Genomic DNA, 6,000 nt, shown 5'->3' with positions numbered 1-6,000 from the left:
CCAGGTCCGAGGCCAGGGGCAGTGGCCGGGAGGAGCTACCCCGCATCTGAGGTCAGGGGCCATGGCCAAGAGTAGCCACCCCGGGTCCGAGGCCAGGGGTGGCAGCCGGGAGGAGCAATCCCACATCCAAGGAGCAGTGGCTGCGCAGGCACAGGAGGGCCTAGAGGAGCCATCCCACGTTGAAGGTCAGGAATGGCGGTGGTGAGGAGATACCCCTCATCCAAGGTAAGGAGCAGTGGCTGTGCTTTGCTGGAGTAGCTGTGAAGAGATACCCCACGCCCAAGGTAAGACAAACCCAAGTAAGATGGTAGGTGTTGCAAGAGGGCATCAGAGGGCAGACACATTGAAACCATACTCACAGAAAACTAGTCAATCTAATCACACTAGGACCACAGCCTCGTCTAACTCAATGAAACTAAGCCATGCCCGCGGGGCAACCCAAGATGGGCAGGTCATGGTGGAGAGATCTGACAGAATGTGGTCCGCTGGAGAAGGGAATGGCAAACCACTTCAGTATTCTTGCCTTGATAACTCCATGAACAGTAAGAAAAGGCAAAATGATAGGATACTGAGAGAGGAACTCTGCAGGTTGGTAGGTGCCCAATATGCTACTGGAGATCAGTGGAGAAATAACTCTAGAAAGAATGAAGGGATGGAGCCAAAGCAAAAACAATACCCAGCTGTGGATGTGACTGGTGATAGAAGCAAGGTCTGATGCTGTAAAGAGTAATATTGCATAGGAACCTGGAATGTCAGGTCCATGAATCAAGGCAAATTGGAAGTGGTCAAACAAGAGATGGCAAGAGTGAACATCAACATTCTAAGAATCAGCAAACTAAAATGGGCTGGAATGGGTGAATTTAACTCAGATGACCATTATATCTACTACTGCAGGCAGGAATCCCTCAGAAGAAATGGAGTAGCCATCATGGTCAACAAAAGGGTCTGAAATGCAGTACTTGGATGCAATCTCAAAAATGACAGAATGATCTCTGTTCGTCTCCAGGGCAAATCATTCAATATCATGGTAATCCAAGTCTATGCCCCAACCAGTAATGCTGAAGAAGCTGAGGTTGAACGGTTCTATGAAAACCTACAAGACCTTTTAGAACAATCACCTAAAAAAGATGTCCTTTTCATTATAGGGGACTGGAATGCAAAAGTAGGAAGTCAAGAAACACCTGGAGTAACAGGCAAATTTGGCCTTGAAATGCAGAATGAAGCAGGGCAAAGGCTCATAGAGTTTTGCCAAGAAAATGCACTGGTCATAGCAAACACCCTCTTCCAACAACACAAGAGAAGACTCTACACATGGACATCGCCAGATGGTCAACACCGAAATCAGATTGATTATATTCTTTGCAGCCAAAGATGGAGAAGCTTTATACAGTCAACAAAAACAAGACCAGGAGCTGACTGTGGCTCAGATCATGAACTCCTTATTGCCAAATTCAGACTTAAAGTATTGTGTATAAATCTATTTTATTTCAGTATTTATAATTCTTTATCAATACAGTTTAATTCTAGTTTGTAAGTTACAGTTTAGAGTATATTGAGCTTGAAAACTAGAATCCATTGAGAAGGAACAGAGTTCTCCAAAAGAAACACAAACATTAACATTCTAATGTCTATATATGGCATTGAAGTGAAATGCTTTTTTTATCTGTAACATTTAATCTTATTAGAGAAAAAACTATGTAGCAGTTATACTCTGTGGACTGTATTGTTATTTTCTTGTTTTGCTTTTCCTAAAAGCCATTTTTTTCATTACATCAAAATTTTTTGTTTGCTATTCTTTGGCCAGGTATTTGGGTTTTAACTCATATTTTCAGTTCCTTTCTCTTGTCTTTCATGATTTATTCATGACACTGATGTGGAAATTTATGATATTTGATGTTGTTTCTTAGTATTTGAACCTCACTATACTAATGAATTAAATGAAAACTCTTCCTATTTCTATGTCACCCTTTTTCACTGCCTTACCTTCTGTTCCAATTCTTCTGTCCTGTCATGATTGACGGATTTAAGAAGGCATTTCATTATTAATAAAATGAATGTCTAAAAGAAATGATGATTTCATGTTTTTTTGTATAAGTTATGATTTATTATTGATTGATCTATTTGTTATGCAAAGAAAAAGTGAAGGTAAAATATGTGGGAGAATGTTAGCTGTCTTACTTGAGACAGAGATGAAATATCTCTAAGAGAAAGGGAGAAAATTTTATTATTTTGGAATTATTTTATTCTATCATTTTGGAATGTTGACTTCTTCAACCTCTACAAAATTATATTTTTGCTTATGATGTGGCTGGACTTTAACTTCCTAATAAAAACGTTTCAAATGATATATCTATAACTAACTTCAACTTCTTAGGTAAATATTAATACCTTTCTAATCATATCTTTCTATTTTCTTGTATTGTTTTCATATCAGTTGTTTGTCAAATTAAAATATTAAATTTTCCTTTATTGAGTAACTGACCAGATAAAATCATAATTGAAAAATTAATTCAACAAGCTTCACTTAAACTACTATTACCTAATTATCTGTGGTTTTTCTGACAAACTGTCTTATTGACTTTTATTTATTTTTTGAAAAACACATAGTGGAGAAAATATTCTTAAAAGTAAACCAATGGAAACACGTATTAAATTCTCTGCTTATACTTACATGAGTTTTACAGAAATATTCCCTGGAATGCTTAATCATCTCTGCTTCTATAATTCTATATAAAAGCATAAGTCAACTCTTTTTCTTTCTCCCCTACCTTTCCACAGTATTTCTAATATCTATTTGCTTCTCTCAGATCCTATAGCTGCTATTTAGTTCATATGCTATTTATATAGTTTTCTGATTCAGTTTTCATTTTTCAAATATATATATATTTATGTATATGTATACATATATATAAAGGATTAAATGCAATTCTTCTGATTTTCCCTCCATATTCCCTTGTTATTTTCTCAGGCTAATATTATTTAGTGTTAAAAGATAACCACCAACAACCTATTGTATAGTACATGGAACTCTGCTTAATGTTCTATACTAGCCTGGATGGGAAGGGTTATGGGGGAGAATGGATACATGTATACATATGGCTGAGTCCCTTTACTGTTCACCACAAACTATCACAACATTGTTAATTGGCTATATTCCAATACAAAATGCTTTTGGTGTTAATAAAAATAAAAATATATAATATTTAGTGTTTGGTTTTACATACTATCAACTGCTAGAGTATGAAGAGTCAGTGAGATTTTACATATATATATCTCCTTCATCTACTTTGCCTTCCTCTATCTCCCAACACTGGAGAAAGAAATGGCCCCACTCCATTATTCTTGCCTATAAAACTCCATGGACAGAGGAGCCTGTTGCACTACAGTCTATGGGGTGGCAAAGAGTCGGACATGACTGAGCACTCTCACACGCATATTTCTACAGTCATTTCATAACTTTTATTTAAATCTGTATTAAATATCATGCTAAGCAAAAATCTAAATTGGCTATCATGATCTTCATCCTGTAAAATCCCTTCCCCTTGAATGTGGGTAGAATGTGTGTTTATTATTTTCAATGCAGTATGGGAAAGGTGATAAATAGGCTGCCAGTCTCAATTAAATTATTTTGTAAAACTCTATATTAGCAGAGTAGTGCAAGAAACCCTCTTGCGTGCCTTGAAGAAGCAATCAGGTGGCGGCCTGCCTACAGGAAGGGGAACATGGCAGGGAACTGCTGATGGCCTCTAGAAGCTAAGGGTTTCTTCCAGCCAGCAAGACTATCATCACACAACCACAAGGAATTGACTCCTTCCAACAACTACATAAATTTGTAAAAGGACCATGTGTTCCAGAAAGAAACACAGCATCCTCAACACATTACTTGACATCTCATGAGAAAACCCAGCTATGCTTTGCCTGGACTCCTGACTTGTTAAACTAGGAGATAGATGTGTGTGTGTGTGTGTGTGTGTGTGTGTGTCTGTGTGTGTGTGTTTAAGCTGTTAAGTCTGGTGATGATTTATTACATGGCAACAGAAAACAGACACAAATATTTACACTATTGTGACTGAAAATAGAAGTTACAGCTAAAGCATTATACTAAATTTACAATTTGTTTCCTATACAACTTTTTGTTTCCATGATATTAATAGTGTTTTTCTATTGTGATTAGTAATCCACATGCCTATGATTAATCATCACGTGATTCTCTCTAGATGCATAACCCTGCATTCAGAGTATTAAAACACTGGTACCATCAGGACATCTTCTAGGGCCCCCTCTCTTCATTCTCCAAAGGTGACTGGCTTCCTTCTGACAGCCCTAATCAACAAATGTCATTCTAGCATCTCCATTTCACATCAACCTGGTGTTCTGTCCCTCTTTTCTGTGATGGTTTTTAAATCCCTTGTATCTTAGGTCTTCTACTTCTTTGCTTACTCTGTTGTTTGGGGGAAAAACATCCTCCAGTAGTTTTCCAAAGAAGAATACAAAGCAGATACATTTTGTAGTATAACTCCAGCAACTTCAAAACACATGCTGAAATCCAGTTAGACTCACTCAGATCCACTTTGTCCAAATTATTCCTTCCTCTTCTTTCAGAAAAAGTCAGGACAGTCACTTATGAGATGATTGAAGAAGATAAATCTGAATCTCTCTGCTTTTCCTATCCATTCACTTCCACTTTCATAGTTTCCTGCTGCTGCTATGTCGCTTCAGTCGTGTCCGAATCTGTGCGACCCCATAGACAGCAGCCCACCAGGCTCCCCTGTCCCTGGGATTCTCCAGGCAAGAACACTGGAGTGGGTTGCCATTTCCTTGTCCAATGCATGAAAGTGAAAAGTGAAAGTGAAGTTGTTCAGTCGTGTCCGACTCTGTGTGACCCCATAGACAGCAGCCTTCCAGGCTCCTCCATCCGTGTCCATGGGATTTTCCAGGCAAGAGTACTGGAGTGGGCTGCCATTGCCTTCTCCATCATAGTTTCCTATGGCTACTGATTTCTGAGTCTTTTAAGAATTGGTCTGAAAGTTACTTCTGGTCATTTTGGTGCCTTAGATTTTATCTGGCTCAAATCTACTAGTTCAGTCAGTATTCACCCATCTTTCTTGTTTTCAAATGCTAGTGCTGTTGTCTCTTTCCCCATTGTTTTGGTCATGAGGATTTCTACCTGTTTATTTATATCCAATTAGTGTAATTTCAGTCTGGCTTCAGAAATTCAGGAGGTATTTCTGTGTTTGTTCTGCTATTTTTTAACCATAAGCTCTAAATTATATTAAAAGACTTACAGTGGCCTTACTAACCACTAAATACTAGGACATAAGTTACTTTAGAGGAATATTCCTAATGTAGATCATTACTTGCATGCAAATATGATTATTACATACTATATGTATGTATAAATTGTGTAGTATGTATAGAGAATATATAGAAACTATAGAATTGGAGTATTCTTAATATGTTTATGTTTTATATAATACATATGTACTATGTAGTGTGCCATATTTTATATTTGTATTATATATATATACTATATATGGTATATATATATATTACATATATGTGTATTATATTCTTAATTATTTTGTATGAGGTTGAAAGTCTTTCAAACCATACACATTATCTAACTGGCTAAATCAGGTGAGATACACACGCTTATATTTTCTAGAAACATGTCTGTCTGAACAAAGCCATTCATCCAGGAATTAATAGCACAGTTTTATTAGGTTGTATCAGTGTAGTGGTGATAGAACTTCTTTGATTCAATTCCTTATTTTAATGGAATTTTGGTTGCTCTCTAGCTTGAGGTTTCAAAACTCTCCTCAAATTCATAATAACTAACTATTTGATGATGCCAGCTACCTTTTATTATACTATTCAAAGTAAAATATTGCTAAGAGAGCTGCTCTGTTAATACAGATCACATTACCTAAAGCTTGGGTAATTTGGGCTCAGGAATTTTTTGTCATCTTGACAGTCTAGTGTTGCATTCACTGAAATAAC

This window comes from Oryx dammah, unplaced genomic scaffold (genome assembly GCF_014754425.2).
Source record: "Oryx dammah isolate SB20612 unplaced genomic scaffold, SCBI_Odam_1.1 HiC_scaffold_22, whole genome shotgun sequence".
In the NCBI taxonomy this organism is placed as follows: domain Eukaryota; kingdom Metazoa; phylum Chordata; class Mammalia; order Artiodactyla; family Bovidae; genus Oryx; species Oryx dammah.
This window is presented reverse-complemented; position numbering follows the sequence as displayed.